The sequence below is a fragment of the Lichenostomus cassidix genome, chromosome 15, assembly GCF_008360975.1.
Source record: "Lichenostomus cassidix isolate B80296 chromosome 15, HeHo_3.0, whole genome shotgun sequence".
Taxonomy (NCBI): Eukaryota; Metazoa; Chordata; class Aves; order Passeriformes; family Meliphagidae; genus Lichenostomus; species Lichenostomus cassidix.
The window spans coordinates 5,964,584-5,988,085 of NC_139496.1; the positions used below are offsets into that span (position 1 = coordinate 5,964,584).

General features: G+C 44.9%; 1 long non-coding RNA gene across 1 annotated transcript in view; it reads right to left on the bottom strand.

The window, feature by feature from the left end:
* Positions 1-23,502, bottom strand: part of LOC146430261 (uncharacterized) — a 115,447-nt gene that overhangs the window by 37,645 nt on the left and 54,300 nt on the right. Inside the window, exons 5-6 of the long non-coding RNA XR_014855310.1 lie at positions 20,370-20,505; positions 15,965-16,021 (exon numbers count right to left, since the gene is read on the bottom strand). This is a non-coding gene — a long non-coding RNA (uncharacterized LOC146430261). The remainder of the gene's footprint in view (positions 1-15,964; positions 16,022-20,369; positions 20,506-23,502) is intronic.

Here is a 23,502-nt window from a genome sequence, read left to right on the forward strand (position 1 = left end):
GAAATCCGGGATAAATCACAGGAACGAGACACCTCGCAGGTCACCTTGCTCTGCTCCCCCGGCAGCCACTGTTATTGCAAGGCTTTCCCCTCACTGGTGGAGCAGCTTCCAGCAGCCATCCTGCAAGAGCTTGTTAAAGCAAGCCCAGCAGCCCTGCTGCTCCCCACGCCAGAGACTTGAATCATGAGATCATAAACAGGCCTGATGGGATCATAACTAACACGCCTGACAGCTCTCGCTGCTCGCTCTGCTGGTGTCTGGCACCACGGGGAGAAAAGGGGGCTTGGAGCTGCAACCAGAAAGCCAGGACACATCCTGGCAGCCTCAGAGGTGTTACTGGGATGTGCTGGGCAGCAAACATGCCTCTTGTAGTGCACTGCAAAAGAAGCTCTGCCTTGTTCTGGCACAGAACCTCCCAGCAGTGCAGTGGGAGCCCAGCAGGAGCCCACAGGGGAAGCCTGGCATGGAGGGAGGGGGCAGACTTCATCCCCATGCTGGGCTCTTCAGCTGTGGGTAGGTCAGAATCATGGTGAAAGCATATTTTTTGACTATAACCAAAAAAAGAGAATTGTAATGAGTCATAAAAATGGAAGGAACTGCTGAAAATCAGCAAGAGCTAGGAAAATACACTGCCTTTCTGCATCCAGAAAGCAAGGATAACAATATTTTCTTGCTTGGACAGGTAAAATATTTCTGTGGGTCTGCAGTTATGGGGTCAAAAGCATCTTCTGGGACTTGAGCAACAAGACCATCCTCAGGGAAACAAAAGCTCTTGCCCCAGGGGGTAAAAGGCAGGGCAGCTCCAGGAGCAGCCCCAGCCCAGGTTCCTCTGTGGGAATGGGTCAAGGCTGAGACAGACCATCAGTCAGGGGTGCTGCCTGTGTGAGCAGGGCCATAGCAGAGCTGGAGACACCCTACAGCATCAGCACAGCCCCAAACTGAGCCCTTGGAGCCCCATTTGTAGCCCATTGGGGCCATCAAGGCTCAGTAGTGCCCATCAGTCACATGCAGGTGAAGCTCTTATGCAGTGACCCAAAAACAACTACTCTGGGATGCAAGAGCCCCCCAGGCCAGCTGTGACCCTGCCAGGCCACTTCTCCCATTTATCACATCCCACTGCACCCAGCTCAGGCTTCCATCCAAGGGGCAATCCAGAAGTGCAAGTGGGTCTGCAATCCCATGAGCAGTGTACCTAAAAGAAGCTCTACTACAACTGCTGATTAGGTTATTTTTATGGATTAAAACATTAATGATAGGTTTTTGGATGGTAAATTGGTATGGGAGGAGATGGATTTTCCAAGGTGTCAGAACATTTTGTTTCAACATTTTTCAAAATGAAAATGTTGACATTTTGCAAGGAAAAAAAACCCTAACTTAGATTTTAGGTTAATATTAAATATGGATTCATCAAGAGGAAAACTGCAGAAAATGATCCATTTTATGTCAAGCATTTTAGAACTTAGGTCAAAATGAAATTGGGGTTGGGATTTGTTTAATTAATTGAACCCTTCTGGAAAGTACAGCTTTCAGCTGGCCTGAAGTGATACAGCTCAGTTTACACATTCAGGCATTGAGATAGATAATTCTACATTCAAATTAAAGCGAAGTGGGGGAAGAGAAACCAGCTTGAAAGAGCAGCATTTAGTGAAACACAAGGAATAGGTTGGGAGAGGGAGTGAGATGTACAGGACTGAACAGGGCAGATGACAGGAGAGAATATTCTAAGCAAAAAAAATATGATGTTCAAGTGCATAGACTCCACTGGAAAGGGATAGAGGATTTGGCATTATAGGGGAAAAGTAGGATGCAGAAGACAAGGGGCTTTGCAAGCATGCCTTAATCCCTTTGCATCCTCAGGCTAAGCCCAGCTTCAGAAGATATAAATGCTTAAATAAACATGAGTCAATTTATTATTCCTCTGTGTTTCAGATCCTCCTCACCTTCTGCCTGGCTCATTTACTGCAATTAAATGCTTGTAAACAGATTATACCCTGAAAGCTACATTTTCCTGGTAAGTGGTCACCTTAACCTCCTCTGCTTGGACTGTGGCTAATATTCCCCAGGTCACACTATAATCACTGAGTAATGGGACCAGAGTGAATCACGAGGTCACTTGGTGGGACAAAACTCCCTCCAGCATCCAAACCACATCTGTGACTGGGCTTTGCTGAGGACTGTGACAAGCACTGCTTACACACACAGGAAAAAGATTACTAATGTCATAATTCTTATAAATCTGAACAAAACCTGCCCTGAACACAGGACACATGCTGCTGTATTAAGCTAGTAAGCATAGTGACAAACTCAACACTCACACGGGTTTGCTTTCTGGGTTATGGCATTGTACATGTTGTGGAAACAGCAAAGCAATTTGCTGGAAACTAGATGAGCTTCTCCAAGCCACTCTGAGAACTAAGGTTCAATTGCCTGGTTTTTAATTTAAAGTAAATTTCCTCACAACCTATACAGGTGGAAGGAACTGCATAAGCAACTTGCAGAACCTTTAACAAGCCCGACTCTGAATGCTTTGTCTGGTTCTAGCAAGGTTTGAGCTGAAATATTACTGACAGAGACAAAGTTTATTATGGATTCTCAAATGGGAAGCAAGTTCTGAGATAGTGTGGATGAGTAACTCCCCTGAATCAAGTGGGGTCACCAGGTTCCAGTAACTGGCAGCTTTGCTCTGTATTTTCTGTCCTCTAACACTGACTCTGTCAAACTGCATTGATTGTCTCTGTCAGCAAAAAAGAAAAACCCAACATATATATATACAGGAGAGAATAAACAGTCTTTCCACATTCAGGTTAAAAGATTTTGCTCTCCTGAACAGGTTTAAGTAGATAATTTCTCTCCTATATTTCTAGGAGACCACCGTTTGTCTCCCCCAAACACAAAACAGCTCTGCAAAAATGAGTAAGAAATGTGAAGTTGTCATGGAAAAGAACTACATTGCCTAAACTGAGCTCAGAGCATGAGTTTCACAGCTGAGTGGTGGCTGTCATGGGCTGATCTCTCTATGTCCCTTTGGAAAAGCAGCCTGAAAGTCAAGACTTGTGCTCTCCCCCAAGCCAGCACGCTGTGCTTCCCTTCACTGCCTGAACCCCAGCAGAACAGAGGAAAGGAGGCTGCTGCATGCCAGTCACTCCAGGAAGCCAGCTCTTTGTTTCTGCATAATCATCTCTATTCTGAGCTTTATGGAAAGTTCATAAAAGGGAAGGAACAGAAAGTCACGGTGACAATGCAGCCCAACTCAGAGATGCAGCATGGTACTTAGCAGTGTTTACCTGCTCCAATAATTCTGATCCCAGGGCAGAGCGCTGAAGATTAGCTCCAGACCTCATTAGGCAGGATAGAATTATGTGGGTTAACAAAGTAATACTCTTGGCTTTCTCCTGCATTTTAAAAGTGGCTTGAGACCTATAAAATCCCTTTGAATTTTATTAAAAGTCTTCCACAATCATTTTTCATCCTGCAGCCCAGTTGAGCTGAACTAATAAATTAGCATGTTATCTGTGTGGATATCCATTAGAGCTTCAAATGAAGATTATTAGAGCCAAAGAACTAACAATGCCACTTACAACTGGGGAGGAAGCAAACTGCTCCACTGAGCAGCAGGCACCGAGGAGAAGGAAGGAGGGACACAGGAGGACAAGGAGGAGCATCTCCAGCTGCCAGAAGGGCAGGCTCTGGCCACCCTGAGCAGGCAGCCAGAGGCAGGAGGAGCCAGGCAGGAGCTGCTGGAAGCGAGTGTGTCTGAAAGCTCCAGTGAAGGCAGGGAGCCCAGGCACATCCCAGAGGGTGCTGTGCAGCCAGCACTGCCCTGCTGCAGGCTGCCAGCCCTGGGCTTACCCTGCAGCAAGCTCATCACAAGGCAGGGATTTAAAGGAAATGTCATCACATGCTGCCTGCTTCACTGAACCACAGCAGCTTGGTTGTGCTTCCCTGGACTCTTTTCTTCAACAAGACCCTGTTCCAGGGCTCCAGCCACGAACTCACTTCTGCAGCCCCCACCTGCATCAACACCAATCTGACATTCATGTGGGCACAGGCTGTTCTTTCCCAAAAGAGCTCCTGCCTGAGCTTGAGTTTCATGATGTGCTGCCCAAAGTGAATTTCAAGATACATCTCCAAGCTGCTGCTCTTCCCCTGGGGTCATACAGTCACCATTTTAGTATGTCTTTATTTCCAGCCTTCCTCCTCTTCATCTAATTCCCTTTCACTTCCCACTCCTATCCTTTATTACTGTTCTATTCTTTTCTGAGAGGAAAATGTTTCTTTTTACTATCAATCTCTGTTCTTTTCCTCCTGTCATTCCCTTCATGTCTCATCCATGATGATATTTTTGTTCACACAATAACTAGTTTGCTCTTTCTCCTCTTCCCACTGGGCTACTTTGATCTACTGCTCCCATGTCTGTTTTACACATTCCTTTTCCTCCCTCCAAAGACACATCAGCCTATTTCCCATTCCCTCCTCCTTACTCATCTCTCTTTCCCTGCTCTGATCTATTCTTGCTGCACCAAACTTGTTTCATGTGTGGATGGTTTTAAAGCCTGCTCTGCTGCCCGGATGGGAACTACAATAAGTGCTGAAGGATGTGGTCTGTCAGTCCAGTCACCCTAAACAAACAGAGGATGCCACTTTAACACCCTGCCCTGGCCATGCTTTATTAAGAACACCACCACCTGACTTCCAAAGGAAAACCTAACCCAGGGAGCACTGGGGATGATAATCCCTCGGTCACTGCAAGTTCAGCAGATCAAGTTGCAGCACAAACCTGGAAAAGCCCCCAAGGATTTGTCTCACTGCCTGGATCTTTGGCAGAAGTGTGCCAGCCAACAGGAATGGACTTTCTGTAATCTGTAATTGAGAAAACCACCCAAAAAAGAATATTATTTACTTGCAGCTTCATAGCATTGTGGAAAGAAGAGCTTTTAGACCTGTGTACAGTGGCAATAAATCACAGCAAGATTTGACATCAAGCAGCAGGGAGCTTGTTGCCCCCCACAACAGGAAACAACCTGAGGGTGAAAATTACTCTTCCCCTCCACATGACAGCCACTTCCTAAGCACAGTCCCTCGCCTGAGAACCCATCTAAATTCATGCTTTTCCACCCTTGCCAAACAAGACATCAGCACTTTCTGCAGCTTCTCCTGAGGAAAACACACTTCTACCTGATCTGGCCACTTCAGGGAGAAAGCAGGTAACAAATGGCACAGAAACTGCCGCAGCATCCTCTCTTGAGGGAGAATAATGCTTCCTCAGGGGCAGGCCTCAGTGAAACTTCCTCAGTGAAACAGGGCCTTTTGCAGCCAGAACATTTGGACACAGAGCACACATGGCCATTTGGTACCCAGCAAGTGCCCACTGGGCATCTGGGCTGGCTGCCAGGCCATTTGTCCAGCTGCCTCACCTCCAGGCTGTGATGAACAGCGCTTAATTCAAAGGTTACAACAGTGTTTTGGACACTTCAATTCACAGTACACCATCCAGTGATTTCATTAATGCTGGGGAGCTGTGGGACAGGTGCAAATGTTGGCATTCTCCTGGAAAGGAGAAAAGAGGCTTACTGCATTTTCCTTGCCCCAAACTGGAGAACATGGGAACAAAGTGCTGTGCTTGTTGTGATAGAACTGGGCTATCAGCAGAGCGAGTCCGAGTTAAAATTCCCAGCTGATGGCAAGAGAAACACAGTTAATTTACCAGAGCATTTGCAAAGCCAGTCCCAGAAATCTGGCTTTGCTTTCTTGTACCTCAAACAACCACGTGAATCAGTCATTTCCAAGATGAAAACTGCAGTGAGAGTCACAATAATAACAGCAACCTGCAAAGTGAGCTCTGCATGCTCTCAAACACCCCTGAAACAGCAAAGTGGCCACAGCAATCTTCATGTCATTGCAAAGGGTTTGCATGCCCCAATCCAAACCTGGGCTATGTCTGAGTAGGTCCCAGGGGGGGGAATTGAGATGAAGGAAATCTCAGTGATTGCTTCACACACACACAGAGTGTTGTTCCACAGCAGTGGTCTGAAACATTACACTCTCACAAAGCTGGAACTGCATCACTTAGAGACATTACACAGGCAAAATGCAGTTCAATTTGGCAGTGTGGGGTTTGTCTTGGTTTTTTTATCTCAGAAAGGAAGAACTAGAAGCCTCACAAACTTTTGTGAGCCCATCCTAAATAATTTCACTGAAGTGTAAAGTACTATGCCTAAAGTCAGCTCAGGCTCTGGGCCATTAAATTAGCCTATTTACTGAATAAATATCATTATTTCTATGTAGAAGGGAGCAGTTCAAGTAGCTGACAAGCATCTCTTGCCACTTTGACATTCAACTGTGCCTGTTATAATGGGCACACATCTCCTGTGTCCCAGATTGCAGCAGTATGGCCATGTCTCAAATGCTGCAGAGCATCAAAAATGTCACAAGACACCTACATTGGGGCACCTGATCCACTCCCAAATGCCCCTGAAACAGCAGGTAATGTAACATGATAAATTTCAGTGTGGAAAATCCCTCCTCTGCACGATTTCCAACCTACTTCTGACCCTAAACTCACTGAGGCCTCAGAAAATTACCTCTGGGTACAAAGAGAGTTGATTTAACTACAAAGTCATAATAAATATTAACAATGTATATATGCATGGCTTTGATATTGTATATATTTGCATCTCCCCTTGGTATTTCAACTCACCAATAGTGACCAAATTCTGTCCTTGGAGGTGCAGTGAAAGCCTGTGGGCTCAGATCAGGCTACAGTCAAGGGCAGCATTTGTTCATAAATTGAAGTGACACAGGTTAATGGAGAAGAAAGATAATTTCATTACCTGATACTGAACAGATCCCATCATATAAGAAAAAACCTTAATGCAGTGCTGATAGCAAATAGAAGTAGATACCTTAATAGCTATCATCACTGCCTGAACCGTATGAATACCTAACACAATTGCTGTGCTACAAAACAGCTTTTGACCTGCTGGTAACATTTCATTTTGAACTCAGCACCAGCCACAGAACCCAAGTCCACTGAACCTGTAAAGATGTACACACAACTCACAACACACAACTGCTAGCCTTGAGGCCCAATGTTGCCTTATTTGGTGAAAATTGATTAGATTTATCAGGTGAATAAAATTCCTTATTAAATTTTCCTGGTTGAAACTTTGCCTGCGTATTTTATTTTTTCATTAGAGCACCGCTGAATTTGTCTGAAGTAGTTAAGACTATTGTAAGTGATACAGCAGTAACAATTGGACCAAGCCACAGCAAAAACCCCTCAGGATAATATGCTTTGCCTATGGAACTAAACTCTAAACACTGCTGGTTTCAATTTCTCCCTGCCAGAGGGTAGCAGAAGAGAAATTAGGCTAGAAGATTTGGGTGGGTTTTTTTCTTTAATTTTTAAACAAGAACAACCTCAAAAACACCTCTCCTTGCTAGCACACATGCACACTGCCAGGAGGGACAGCACAAATATTTCAGAATTAGCTGTGAAATTTGGCAACAAGCACTGGGGCCAGGCGCTCCATGGAGCTGCCTCTCACCCTCCCCTCTCTGCTCCCCACTGCCCTCTCCACACCAAACACATCCCACATCCCTCGCCTGGGGAATTAGCTTCACTTGCCCCAGTCTGATTTCTAATTATGATGCAGGATGCACGGTGATAAATTTCCTATGGGATACTCATTATATAGAGCATATGAATGTGCTGTAATCAGGCGTGTTTGTTGCTATGGAAAAACACAGCAAGCATGCAGAGCCTTCTGTGTGGCATCTTTAGTGTCCCTGCACTCGGAGCCCTCGGATTCCTTGGCAGCCTGTGGCATAGCAACGTGTTATCTGGCACCAAAGCCTGGGGCCATACAAGTTTCAGCTGGAAAACTTGTGGGGTTTTTTAGCCTATTGCGACTTCAAGGGGTGGGGGGTGTAATGATTTTGCATTATTCCCTTTTAAAGCAGAGGGATCAAAAAAAAGTATCACAGAAAGCACAAGGTTTAGAGTGTGACCTTTCCCTCCTCCTTCCTGAAGCCTGCTGGCTGCCTTCCTCATCTGTGGAGTGCCCACACCCCTTTCAGGAGGTGAGATAGGATTGTTGGACCTGTGTTCACACCTTTACATGCCATGGATAAAGAGGGCCAAGTGTGGCTTTCCCTGTGCCCAGGTAAAGCGGTATTAGCCTGAAGAACACAGGGCAATGCCCAGGTAGGACATGTCATGCTAAAGAGGAAAAAAACCCCAAAAAAGTCACTCTGCTTATTAATTAAATCCCCTGTTAATCCCTTCTGCAAGCAGCTGGTGGAGGTGGGGAGGGTGCCAAAGTGCAGTTCTCTCTGTGCTGTGGAATTAAATGGATCTTGGTGGCACATGGGAACACTCAGCCCGTTTGTTTTGTGCCTCCCGTACTTTAAAACACTTAACCCATGGCAGCAGAGCACATTCCCTAGGGGTTTACACAGTCTCCATGGAGAGAGACAGGACAGCAGCAAAGCCACCTTGCTCCAGAGCCTGCTCCTCCAGAGGGATAGGGAGGCAACACTCACTTTGATCTTCTTTAAACAACTCTCAGCTCTGTGTTGCTGTCGGCTCTGACCCACAGACAGCTTCTTCCGAGGCTGTGCTTGATGTGAGAAGTGAGATGGTGCAGCTGAAGAACTCCAAGTCTGTGTGGCCCACACAGAAGTTGAACTGGGACAGTCTCTCGGGCTGGTGTGGCCAACAACCCACCAGAGATGAGAGCTCTCCCAGTTACAGCAGGGTCAGTTTTTCTGGTGGACTTTTGCTGGCCTAAGTGCATTAGGCTGAGCAGGCCAGTTCATGTGGATAATGCTACAAAAACAGGGATCCTCCCAGTGCAAAATTCCCTCAGCAGCCTGGGACAGAGCCTTGGCTTTGCTGGAAGCCTGGCTGCCCAGAGAAGAGCACGCAACTGATGAGGGATGTGGCCATTCAGGGAGCCTGGTGGCATTGCTGCCTTTCTTGGGCTTATTCTCATCCCAGCATCTCAGGATACTCCACAGAATCAGTTTAATAGCATCACTCCTTTTAAAGACTAGGAACCAGGCAGAAAAAGCTAAAAAGTTGTTTCATTTCCCTGCTGCTCCTCCACTGGGTTTGGGGGGACATCACACCATTACCCATGAGTGTGTGTACAGCACCTCACACAACACCATGCCAAAATCCCAGAAGGGATAACATAACCCTAACTAGCACAATCCCACTAACTCCACAAAAATTTACCAGCAACTCAAGCTTGTAACTCCCTCCAGAGCAAGTCCACTGATGAAAACTCATCTACAAAGAGGCTGTGATATTAAACCAAGCTGACAGCAGAGCAGTGGCTGCCTCACTCCCCAGCCCCTGGCAAGCAGCAGGTTAATGGTGAAGTGTTATTCATCCAGCTTGAAGGAAAACTGTACAAAACATCGCTGGTTTTGTTAGTGTAGCTTTACACAGTGCTTATAAATGAGGAACTCGACAAGAAATGCGAATACACCATTTCTCAAACAAAACACACATAAAAGAGTGAAATTCCCCTCCAGCTTCAAGGGAAAAGTGTCTCATTTGCTGATGCCAAATGCTGATTTAAAACACTGACAGACCCAGACCACTAAAACTTCCCGTAATGAACTGTGGTTTTCAGTGTTGGTAAAAAACCTCAAAACACAACAGGAAATGAGGCAAAGGGTTTGTTTTGTTTCCCCTACTGGTGCTTATATAAAGGGAAAATCGTTATTGTTTATTGCTAAATCCATAACTCAGAAATAAGACCTGATTCTCCCACTCCTCTGCTCCTCTTGATCCCACGCTCCCATGTGTCTGGGGGAGCTGCAGCACTGAGAGAGGCACAGGTCTGGGTCATGCCAGCTGCAAATCAAAGCAGAAGTCCGCTTTTTTTTTTTTTAATGTTCCAAAACCACTTTTATTTTCCGTTAGTTGTATATTGCCAGCACCAGCACCACTGTTACTATTGGGGGCTTTGGGTTTAAAAGTTTGGGGTGGCTTTTTGACTCTCTGTTGGATATATTTTGATATTTTAAATCTCTTTGCTGAGAAGTTTCATAGTCCCATGGGGCTTTTCTTTCCTCAAGCAGAGGAAACTAACACCCAGAAAGTTTTTCCCCCAACTCTGAATTTATGGTGAATACAAGTATTTGAGGTTGCACTCCCAGTCTTGGGGACCGATCGCATTTTGGGGCTAAGCTAACAAACTTGAAGTGTAAAAACCTGCTTTTTGCAATGATTTGTGCCCAGAAACAAGCAGATAATTTTTTAAAAAATCCATAGAAATATTGCAGACACATTTCCCCAGCTGCATGCAAAATAGCCATGAATGGAGGCTGTTAAGGCAATATTAGCACATGTGTAGCAGAGCAGCTCTCAGCAGCATTCATCTGCCTCTGTCACACTGCATTTATTCCCAAAGGACAGCAAACACACAGGACCAGCCCTCTGGAGTGAGGAGGAGTGCTGCTGTCCTGCGAATACAATTCAGCACAAGCAGCTGTAGATATGGGAGTTAAAAATAACCAAAGTTACCTTGGTTTTAAGAACAGAGTCCAAAAAAAGCACAGTAAGGATGCCCAAGCTGTGTCACATTGGAACTCAGCCAGAAGGTGCCATAAATAAGGTCTGAGGGCCAGGATGCTTTCAGGAGGCATGAGGACAGTGTTCCCATGAACAGAGATGGTAATCTCTGCTCAGCTGCAAAGGGCTGCAGCTGCTGAATAATTGCTTCAATACCAGTGGTTTCAGAGAGGGCTTATCAGCCTGCCCTGTCCTGCCCTTGGAGTGGGAGGTTAAGGTCTGGGGACAGAGACAAATTTAGAGGGACAAAGAGATGATAAGTAGGAGGAAGAGGAAGGCCCCTGCTTGCTTCCCATTCCACTTCTAGTTTGGAGAGATAAGGATCCTTTTCTTTCTGTCAGAGCAATAAAAGGGAAATGGATTAACTGTGTTGGCCAGGATTTTCACTGTGGAGCCAGAGGGAGGGGGAAGCTGCCAGCTTGGGTTGTGACTGTGGCATTACTGATACCAACTGTGCTAGAGAGGAGCAGAGCCTCTTCAAAACAGGGATTCACCTCAATGGAGCTGCTCACTATTTAAGGTGAAAAAAAAAAATCACTGGTTTGTACACTTTTGCCAGAGCAGATGAGATTTTTTTGGATGGAAAAAAATATAAAAAACCAGCACAGATTTATTAGCTGGGGCACAGCAGTGAGCTGATGCTACCCTACAGCTTCCAGGTAGCAATAAAGCAATGCCCAGCAGTTCAGCACACAGGAGCTCAGCTGTGTCTGTTCTGGCCTGAAAGAAGGCACCTTAAGAGCATTCAAAATAAAAAGTAAATAAAAACATCTTTTAAAACTGCATCCAGCAGCAGTGAGCCAGAGGGCAGGTAAGTGGGAAGAGAGAACCCAAAAGCTTCAATGAAAAATTTACGTTCCTTTCGTCTTCAGGAAGGAAATATTCAGCAGTACAATGTGCTAAAACAGCACTGCTGTGCTCAGAAAGGACCTTTGCAGGGGATTCTCCTCTTGGCAGCAGAGCTGCACTCTGATTCTGGGCTGAGGCTTAGGGAGGGAGCATGTGCTCTCACCCCAGGACCTCCTACTTCATTTCATGCTGCCAAGGGCACCGTGGAGGGGCACAGCAGACATCCTAGAACAGCATTTTTTAGTGGTTATCCATGGTTACACTCAGTTTTGTCAAACAGTACAGCACTGGGATGATGTCACTTCTTAAACCACAGTTTAGCATAATTCTTAGGTGCCTCATTGAACTCACAGGAAATTAAGCAGATGATTATCTAATCAAGGGCACAAACTGCAATAATTTCCCCTTATCTCCTCATCAGCCTAAGATCTCAAAGCAATTTACAGAATGACTAAGTCAAGACATGTAGCTAATCTCCAAGGGGTGGTACTGTGCCATTCTACAGGTAGGGAAACTGAGGCACAGGACATAAGCTTTCCTATTGCACTGCCAGCACTCATCAGAACCCAGGGGGTTGACTGTGGAAAAGGGAGGACGAAGGGGATAGGGACAGCCCCAAAAGCCTGTGCTGAGTCACAGATAAAAGGGTGGATCAGACCAGGAAAAGCTAAGGAGCAGCAGCTGCTCGGTGCAGCCATGGCTCTGCCCTCCCAGGCACAGAAAGTCTCTCCCTACAGGAATAGGTACAACACACATGTTCCTCTGTGAAATTCATTCCTGCACTGCACTGTTGACTTAGCAGCCCTCTGCAGCAGGGGAGGGGTGATGGATTCCCATTAATGTGCATCCCGGGAAGCAGGCACATCCCCAGGGGAGCAGCATGATTCATTTTTAATGATACTTCCCCGAGTCTGTAGGCCCCATAAGCCAAGAATTACAAGCCTTGAAAGTCATCATCACTGACTGAGCTGTTGTTGGTGAAGGAGGGTTTCCAGCCCAAGTGGGAGTCGTTACAGCAGAGGGATCATTTTAAACTAAGTGACAAGAATCTATTAGGAGAAGGAAAATTACACTTTTCAACAACTGAAGAAAATAAAAAACCACTTCCTGCCAGAAATTCTGATTCAGAAACAAGACAAGAAGGCAAATTGCTTCCCCCAGTCTACCCGGCATGGAGCAAACCTACACACATAGGTCAGAGGCCTTGCAAGAGCCTGAGGCTAAACTAATTATTGTGATTTGCTCGTCTTTTGTAATTAATCTAGGAAAGGCTTAAGGCTGTTAGCAGCTTTAAAGAAGTAAATCTGAAGGACCAATTAATTAAAAACAGCAGTGCTTAATGAGGACCTTTTGGTTCCCTCATGTTGATTGTTATATTTGTTGAAAGTTAAGTTTCCGCTGTCTGTCAGATCTTGTCTAGTCTTGTAAAATAGATCTTCTTACTTGGTGCTTAACCACTTGACACTGGAACAAAAGCTTTCGATTACAAAGCAATTTGTGGGGATTATAATGGAATGAGCTACGCCCACACTCCCCGATTTAACAATCAATTTGAAGCAATGTTCAGTTCAACCCAGAAGCCTTAAGGATCCTGAAACTACAGTTTGGATCTCCTGGTTCCTTGCCTCCAGGCTAGACCCCACAAGTACTAGTGGTGGAGGGTAGGTTGAAGCATGCACCTCAAATCCTCTGGAAACAAAATAGGGATGTACTTTCCCTTAGTCATTCTTGCCTCAAATTGGCAATTAAGCACCCATCTCTCTCCACATTTTCCATGTGTCAATCTGGTGCAGACCAGGAAAATCATGGCCTGCTGTAGAACCCAGAAGTGATATTCAGCTGGGCACCACAGAGAGACAGACACAGCTTTGTCTTCTCACACCAAACATCACAGAGCCAGCAGTCAAACCACATCCTGAAGGTGATCCTGCACCAGCAGAGCCCTTCACCTGGGGCAAATGCAATTGGGTGCAAGAGGAACAAGGAAAACACTCTAGATGTCCAACTAAGTTGAGAGGAATGGTCAATTCTGGTCCTGAACACCGTATGCAATTTACTTACACACTTGGAAAAATGTTGATGCTGTAATTTAATTGGAGGGAAAAGCAATTCATCCCAAGAACACTGAGGTTTTTTTGCTTCTGTTAAGATGGATCTATGAACCAAGTCAGAACAGTTTTTCTGTGTGGGGAAACATGGACAAATATTTTACTTAGAGACCCTGAGCATCTTAGTGAGACCAGCAATATCATTCTTCAGCTGAGGGAGGCACCTGCCATTGACAAAAACACCAGGACCCTCTGCCTGTCCTGTGTCCTTATATAAGATACATGAAGTGTTTTGTGCTGGAAGGGAGACACTAGGAAAGGAGGAAACCAGTGTGAAAGGAACAAAGATCAGGTTACCAGCTTACCCCAGAAACAGTCCTTTGTGAAAGGAACTGGACTATTTTGCTTTGCAAGACAGAGGAAACATACCCATGCTGTTCTCTTTCAGACACCTTCCCTGTCATCTGTCCCCACAGCCAGCATTTTTTACATGCAGCAAATTAATTTTACATTCTCAGCAGGCATCTCTTCTAGAGACCAGCCAACTTCCTGATATTTTCTGTTCAGCTTTTATATCTGCAGATCTATTTTAAATAAAAAGCTATGTGTTTTACAAAACATGAGTGCCAGTAACACAGAGGAAGAATGTGACATTTTTCTCCCCAGGATATTTTGACTGACACGTGAAAAAGTCTATAATCTTACATAGGCTCAAGCTGCTCATGTTGACATCCAAATGTTTGGTGAAAAAGAGCTTGACTGCCTTCCATGAAAGGTGTAGTCTTCTGATTTAGTCTCTTTAGCCCAGGAGAAAAAAAAATTACCTCAAGCTCTTTCTCGAGGTATTTTATTCTATTCGCCTGTCAGAAATGCAGCAGATGAATTGTGGGTGAATTGACTTTCAACTCCCTAACCAAATCTCCACACAATACCTTGTTTATTTTCATCCTGTTCTCATACTACCAGCTGAGCCTGTTCCAAAAGCCACCTCAACTTAGTGGAAATGCTCCCTGGCTTTTACAACTACTTGATCCTCAGCTCAGTAGCCTCCTTAAAAGCTCCTCTCAGTGATCCCTCACCAGCCACCCCTGCAGACAGGGAGCATCTGACTGGTCTGTGGAAGTGAAAAAGCCTTCTCCATCCCACACCACCACTGTGCTCCCCATCTCAATATGATTCAACTTTAAACTCCTCAGGGACAGCAGCACAAAACTCCAAACGAGAGCTAGAGCAACATTTTATAATTTTTTTGTATCCTCTGGTTCTGTAGTTGAGCAAAAACACTCCCGCACCAAGACAAAAACATCCCTCAAGGGTGTTTTTCCCCCAAACACCACAGTGAAAACTCTGTTAACTTTGAGTCATCATTTCAGACTTAAAATTTCATCAGAGACTGGGAAAAACAGAGGCAGAATTCACCACTGAGCACTGCAGAGCATGATAAACCTGCAGCAAACTGGGTCTCCCTGAGCAGAGACCCCCAAAATCAGCTGTGCCTCCCAACATTGTAGAAGTAGATGTGTTACCAATGTGAACAAGTAGCTAATCTCTCCAGGATTATGACAAACACAGATTTCAAGCTGACCCTTGCAATGTGTCAGCACTAAAGAGTTAGGTTTGTGCCTGAGCCATATCGGCACATAAGACAGGAAATAATACATGAAAGATAAAAAGCTTATTCTGCAGTGCACGGAGAGGCCATCTGTCCATGCTCCAGACTAGGCTCCTCTGAATCCAAGTTTTGGGATTGGGAAAGCTGGTAGTTCCCTGCAGCATTTGTGGACTCAAAATGTTGGATGTGTATCTGTGTCAGCAGGTGCTGCCTTACTTCAGAGACAGATAAAAATTTGGGGGAAATGGTGAAGGAGGGAGATTTGTTTCTGGTTTGTTCAGACACACACAAGTTGACTGAGGGAGCTGACAGGGGAGTAAATGCACCTCTTCTGAGCCTGGTTTTGGACATGAGTAAGGTAATTTTGAAAAACTGGAAAACTGCAGAGCTAGAAGAGATTGCTACAGAGTCACAGCAGGGCTAATGCCTGAAAGGACCAGGGCCTTAGGATTAGCTCTGGGCATTTCATGGTCACTTAACTGTGGCTAACCCCAGTTTTGATTTACTTTATGGTAAGGGAAAAAAAAGCACGGGGGAAGGACAGTTCACTGCAGAGCTGTTAAAAAACAGGGCTAGCCTGAGGGATGAAGCTGGCAAAACCCTACTGCTTATATTTAATGTTAGTACAAGCACAACTGGGCATTGCTGGACCCAGCCAGCCTTAGAGCTGGATGTTTATATGTGCTCTGAGACCTGTTTCTTGCAGAGCTCCTGGTCTGAGGAAGCAAATATTTACACACAAGTGTTCCCCTGCTTCACTCCACATCCCCCAGCACTGCACTGCAGGTCTCGGCTCTGACCCAGCTGGGCACCCACAGAGCTCCATCCCCTGCCCCTGCCAGGCCTGGGAGAGCCCCCAGAACCAACCTGCTCCAGATCCTGGGTCTTTTGTCAGCCCTCCTGGACAACCAGAGCAAACACAACCTGCACAGGGGAGATAAACAGGCAGAGGTGAAGTCAACACTTTGTTTCTGTTGATACAAACCCAAGCAGACAGAGCCCTCTGCCATAACACAAACAGGAGCCCTGCCCTGCCTTTTAACTTCACTTTCTAAAGGAGACTGGGCTTCTTTTCAGCCCAGAGGCATGAGGGGAAGTACAACCTATTTAGCTGAGTGCTAAATATTAAACTCTCTAAGATATTTTTCTTCATGGTGTGAGGTTTCCCACAATCCATTTTCCAGCAGATCTCAGCCTGATGGTCAGCAGTTGTGCATATACACACAGACCAGTTTTGCCACTTCCCAACCATAAAAGCAAGACAGGCAGAAGGCTGGCAAGATGGTGATTGCTCTGCTATGGTTTAACAGCCCCTGCCCACAGCAACAGGGAAGGGAACAAAAAATCCTGGTCCAGCAATGTTAGTTCTTTGTTTGTTCAGTTCAGTTTGGTAAAGACCATGGCAGTATCTGGCTGCTTCTAAACAGAGAGGACAGAAGTGCATGAATATCTGATTAGTTGATTATTATCCCTCCAGACCTGGACCTCAGGAGCTCTTTAGGATTGGGATTTTGCTTAAGAGTACGACCCTCCTGGCAATGAGGGAACCCAACAGTCTCTGGAAACACTGACTCCCTGCAGATCACAAAAAAGAAAAAAGTGTACAGTGATGGTTCTTCCCATAATTCAGAGCACATAAACTAGTAAAATAATCCGGAAGGGAATATCTAAATGCTGTCTGTCTTATGCAGGACAAGAACACTTGCTAGGAAGCAATCAGAAGATGCTTGATAACATGTTTGCAGCTATGTCACCAGTGACCTATCAGTCTCCTCATATATGAAGATGGATGTCAAGGCTGAGCCATTGTGTATTCTTGAGATACAAAGGAGAATACTTTGAAAAGTAGTCCCAGAGCACTCCAGTCATCACCATGAGATGAAGTACAATAAGACATGTGAAAAGCTGTGGCAGTTGTTTTATGTCTGATATGTGTCTTTGTGAATAGCAGCTTCAGTAATTTATGTTCCTGGTTGAAAAGCTTTTTGTAGCCTTAATACACAGAGTGGTTAACCCTTCTACTCCTCAGCTCAAGCATCTGTACAAGTCACTGAAGACAAATAGCACTACCCTTGGCTCCATCTCCAGCATCCTTTTTCACACTACACGCTAACATCCCTTATTTTCCAGGCATGTAGGCTGGCTGCAACCCTGAAGCACAGAAGATATCCTAAAAATCACGTGTTGGTACTTCAGGATACTTCTTTCTCTATCCTTCTGCAACCTACTTCTCCCTCAATATCCTTTGTTTTGTTCCTTTGGTGCTCCATCCCCTCCCTCCTGAGGAATTCATCTTTTCCCTTTGCTCTTCATACATACCCTGCCATCCAATTCTTCCTGCAAACATTTTGCAAGGGATCAATTCTCTACAGATCAATTCAACACAATTTCCAGTCTTTTTGGGGAAATACAGGTTTTTAGAATGACTTCTACAAATCATATCAAGATACAAAGGAACCCCAGTTGCACCCAACAGCAACTAACACTTTTTAGCTGGTAGGATCTCAACAGAAGCACTTGAAGTGGTTTTACTTGTGTGTGCACATGCATAAAATGCAGAAGATGATCAAGAGAACAGCGTTGCACAAAACAAGAACAGAGAGGATAATTTCTTATAATAATATCAGTAAAACAATTTTTAGTGCCATATGCTGTAAAACAAAATAAAATTATCCTTCCCTTGTAAAGGGCACTGTATTTTGCTTACATGCCCTTGTTCACCCTCAGCCTGCACTGCCCAGCTCTCTGGGGTTGAGAGTTAACAAAACCCTCACAGAGAGCCAGTGCAGGGACACAATATGCACTGAGATCCTCTGAGGTGTTCACATGTCAGCAGGAGAAAGTGATGCTGCCTCTGTTGCATCCTGCTGCCACCGCATGTCACTGTTAAGACAGAATGGCAGTGAGTGACAGGGATTTTTAGGGAAGGCTCTAAAACTCCTGTGGAGATGGACCTCACAGCCCTCAAGTGCTGCCCCACTCTCAGTCAGCCCCACTCTCCTGACACAATGAGGGCCTCAATAGCATTTGGGCCAAGATGAAAGGCAGCAACAGAAGAAAACCATGTGCTTGGAAGAGGGAGAAGGTGGGAAAATGGATATGAGAAAAAGGATGCCAAGGGAAAGGACAAAGAGCAATGATTAAATATCACTTGCAAGCTAGAGCTAAGCTAGGTCATTACCTCTGCCAGTGTCTATCAGCAATGAAGTCCTTGTGAAATTCACAGCAATACAACCACATCTATTTTAATACTAACCAAAAACCCAAAATCCCTCAGTGGGCTCAAAATTAATAGCAGTGAAATAGAGACCAGCTCTTGCCACACTTTGCTGATGTTGGCAGCCCATCAGAAGAAGAGCTCTCAGCAGCACTGGGACAGCACAGGCTAAAAAAAGCTATTTTCAGCATCATCCCCCTCTGCCCCTGCAGCCACAGGAGAGCCTTTGCTCCAGTGCAGGTTCTGGAGCATCTTGTGTTTGGCCTCGTGTGCTGGCCTCGTTTCTGGTTATGAGATCTGGGAGACTCATTTGAGATTAAACAAAGGACTAAAGATTAGGTGTTCTGTAATTTAGTACTTCCTTCGCCTGCTTTATGTTTAGCAGCTTTTGGCAGAGGAAAGGAGGAGCAGCAGCCAAGATGGGCTCTCTGCGAATCCACACAGCCTAACTAGAAACAAGAGCATATACTTGACTCTAGTTAGCAAGAGAACTTTCATCCAGGGTCTCTTTCCAAACACTACACTTGCATTCATTTTGCCGTCAAGCCATGTGGTTGTTTAACTAGACTCATGGAAAACACATTAAAAAATAAACCATAGAGCAGATCCAGATGTTTTGAAATGCTAAACTTAGTGCCTTCCACTCTTCCCTCCTCATCCAGCTTAAAAAAATTCCTGAAAAACTCAAAAGCATTCCTGAGCTGGTTTGTCATGAGCCATTACTTCATACTAAAAAGTGTACTCTAGCACACACTTAAATAATCAATCTTTCAGCCATAAACACAATTACCAAAACACTTTGAAGGTTTGGATCAGCCTCATGAAAGGATAAAAATTCTTTGCTCTCTCTCCTATTTTAAATAAGACTGTTGTTTCCAATAAAAGTTGCTTTCCGCATTGAAAATATACACAGAGAAGCAGGATGATCCCCCCGAATTCCAACCTCAAGATGATGCAGCAGGCAAGGAAGACTCAAAGAGAAGGAGGTAAAGGCACTTCACATGTGATTTTCAAGGTGTCATGCACAAAGCAGGAGAAATCAAGCTCAACAGCACTGTCCTGCTATAATACTCTCACATGGGAAGGAAGAACCCAAATTTTGGCTAAAACTCTAAGTAGAACTAAGTTCTACTTAGTTCTGCAGTCTGCTGTCATTAACATGTTACTCTTTTGTCCCACTCCTATATTTTATTTCCAGTGCAAGGATTTTTAAGCCAATCTCGTTCCCTTGAGCTGGCCAGGAACCTCCTCAATTCCCTCCCCACAGCACATGTCAGACTCTTAATTTAAACAACTGCCATGCCAGAATCAGTTAGGTCATTTTCCCCCCTTCTTTTCCAGGTATTCTTCTAATAGTTTCTAAGCTCTCTCCCAGAATATTTCCTACAGCTTTCAAGCAGTTTGAGAAACAGTGGAGATCACGATCTATTTTTTTATAATCCTAGATGTGGTAATTGAAGCCTTACATCCCTGAAAAGCAGTTGAGAGTTGTTCACTGGATGAATGTCAAGTGCATGAATACATCCAGCCTTACATTTAGCCTCAAAAAGCTTTACTTGGAAAGACATTAAGCATAGGTCACCGACATGAGACAAGTGAGGTGATGGCCACCCTCTGTGTCCCAGTTTTCAGGTCTATTTATGCACAAATACCAAGAAAGACTGAGTCAACATGCCCAGGTGCTTTTGAGAACGCCCTTAAGGTACTCATCACCAGCTATAAGCACTTCACTACCTCCGAAGCCTTGATCCACAAACTCTCCTTTACATATGGAGCACAGAAACCCCACAAGCCACATCAACTTCCTAAAAAATGTGGTGTTTTTAGTCAATGGAATGGTCTCGCTTCAAAATCATGCACAGAGATAGATAAAAAGGACGGGAAAAATTGTATTTTTCCAATAAAGCTTGCATCAAAATTGTCATTGTAGTATTCCTAATATCAAAGCTTTGGCCGTGTCTGTGTATCCCCTCTGCTCCTCCCCTCCCTCTATCCCCCAGCCCATTTGGCAGTGACACTTGATCCAGACCAGTTTGTGGTCAGTGTAAATCTTACATGCATCAGTGAAGATTTCCCCAAGAGGTTTTTACTTAAAAACAAAGGATCTGGGCCTTTGAGACTTAACTACGCATTGCAGATCAGCTTCAAAATCAGCTCCAAAACATTTGGAAATTGTTACAGTCCGCTGGCTCTGTAATTATAAAAAGCTGAAATTACTTTGAAGCTTCATTTAGAGAAGACTAATGCCGCAATTACTCAACAGAGCCCTTTGCAGCCTGATTATCAATGAGGGCTGCATGCTCCCATCCGTGCACAACCCGAGCCACAGAAGGGCAGGACACCACGAGCCACGCAGCCCCAGGCATCTCTCGTTAATGTGCTCCCCCCATAAAACAACCTGCTATCAACTAAGAAAATAATATACCGCGTGCTGCTTTAATTGTAATTTACAGGTTCCTTGTAAAGCAGCGCATGCAAGAGGGCACTGTGGAAAGCTGGAATGTTTTACGTGCAAGGCCAGCAAATTGTGGCTCAGCTGGATGGGAGTGATTAGCACCTGCCTGCCGCTGCAAAGCGGCAAAGTCCACAACCCATGAGCTCAGCTTTTGGCCCAGCAAAGAGACTGAAAGGCCTTAAGTTTTCCTCGGCAATAAATCCAGTTATTACTGAGATTATATTAACTCAGATTAACTCCCAACATTTTTTTTTTTTTTATTTGTAGCAGCACACACAGTCCTACTCAGATCTTGCCCACTTGGGCAAGAGTCTTAAAGGTGTTGCTTCCTGTGGGCAGCAGAGATGAGTCACAGAGGAAAACCTGACCCTATGATCTCTGCTCACAGGAGTAGACCCTAAGCCTGATAAATCTGCTCAGCAAACAAAGACTCAAATTTTACAAGTGTTTGTGATGAAAAAACTCCTTCAGTAAAAATCTATTTTTCGTGAAAAATAACTTTTCTCTCCAATTGTTTTTTTAAACTATATATACACACACTCAAAAGTAAACTCATTCTGCCAGCAGAGAACAACTTTTTAGCAATTTACTGACAAGCAAATAGTTTTGCCAGACACTTTAGCAAAATGAAAATAAAGTTAAAAATAATTCCTATGTAAAAGCAGCAGTTTGTTTTTTTGGAGGGTTGGGGTGGCTCAGCTTGGTTTTGAGCTGTGTTTTGTCTGGTTGGTTTTTTCCTTTGTTTGTTTGTTGTTGCATTTTTTTACTCTGTTGGACTCATTTTAATAACAAAGCCAACTGTGAGAGTAAGGATTGCAAAATTAAGGTCCTTGAGTTATTTGGTCCCTTTTCAGCATAATGCTCTACAATTAAGGGGACTATTCTTCCCCACGAGGAAGATGCTGTGCAAGGGCCACTGCAAGCCCTGGTGCACCCAGCTGACATGCAGGAAGAGTATTCACCAGGAAATCTACTAGGTCGTAATGTTATTTATCATCCAATTCATATATGCTGTAAATCAGAAAAAAATTAAAAATAAAAGAGTTGCTGCGGCCCCAACAGCACTGCAAATATCCCTTAACCAACACCCTGAACTTCTCCGGCTCTGAGCAGGGCTCGGGCAGACAGGGCGTTGCCACATGGCTTCAACCAAACACCACTTAGGAGAGAATAAAAGGCAGTACTTTCTCCTTGGCTGATACCGACACTTTCACTTAATTAAAAGCCTTTAATAGGCACCTCCCTCCCTCACACCCCCCTGTTAGCCGACAGCTTATTCAGAGCAAGAAAATTAACAACATTTTTGCTACTTTGATGTTACCCACAACAAATTAAAAATTAAATTATTCTGGTTAGTCACTTCTCAAGTACAATGTCTTTTGTGTTACATTACTAGTTGGTATTTTTCCTAGTTGGTGTAGCCTGACACCCAAACTGGAAACCAATTGGATATTTGTGTGTTTTACAGCATTCAGATCTTCTGCAAAACTTTGATTCAAAGTCGTGAAGCCACAGGTCTGTGAGGAGGGGGAGTAATACCATTGTTATGCAAAATTATCGAGATCATTGGTTTATAGCTCAGTTTATCTCAGTGCCTCATTTCAATGCCGTGTCCTGTCTGATAACTCGGCTTTGAACCAGAACTGATCCAGCATCACTGCAAACACAAGCTCAGCCTGAGCATCCCTGAGGATAAAGATCCCACATCCCCTCTGGGCCCCAGCTCCGCTGCTGGACCACCCTCATGGGAAAAACCAATTACCAAAACAACAGCACTTCTCATATTGTAAGGTCAGCGAGGGGGTTTGACTGTTAATCTTTTATCAAAAGGTGTAATCTGAAGCAGCAGTGGTGTGATTGCATTCCTGCCTGAACCCCGACCTCTGCCGAGCAGGGCTGTGAGAACAGGGAGGGGGAGAGGAACCTTTTCCAGAGCATCTTTGCCTGCTGCCCATTTGGTTGCTGAGGGGTAGGTTGTTCCTCTCCCTTCCCATGGAAGCAAGCTGTTGTTTCACTCCTCCGGTAAAGCTGTTGGTGTGGTGAATTCAGCACTGAGATGCAGAGTTCAGTAGTTCACAGAGAGAGCTGGGAAGCAGCCCCGCTCAGCCTGCGTCTATTAAAAACCTTCCCCAGAGCTGCTCCCTCTCCTCACGGGTTTTTAGGTGCTGCTTTCCTCCCCAACACAAGTGCAATTTGTAAACTGGGAACTGCAGCTACTCCTGTTAGAGAGCTTCTCACTGTAAGCTCAGCCACACTGCTCCTCTCCAAATATTTAATCTGTTCCTAGCTTGAGAAAGATTGGCAAAGATTCCCTTTGCCCTCCTCTGTTGACCAGAAAAATGAAGTAAGAGGGTGAAGTACCCCCCAGCAGCACAGCCACAGCAGCATGAGCCAAAGCCCCAGTTTAAGGCAGATTTTTCTAGGGAACTCCAATTTTTGAGCTCAACAGGCACTCAAGTGCCTCTCTCTGCCAATCTCCAAGCTCCCAGATTGGATGCCCAAACACATCAGACATCAAACCCAGCTCCAACAGCCCTCTAACCCTGCAAGTCATCACTGCCCACCTCCTGTGCTGTTCCTTATCTCTCTGCAGGGCAGATGCTCCTCACCAGCACAGTGAAACTGCACCTCTATCACATTTTCTCATCTCTGTATAAAGTCACAATCTCTCCCTCCCAAAGGCAACCGTGAGACTGCAGTAACACTTGAAACTGAAAAAACCTATAAAGGGTA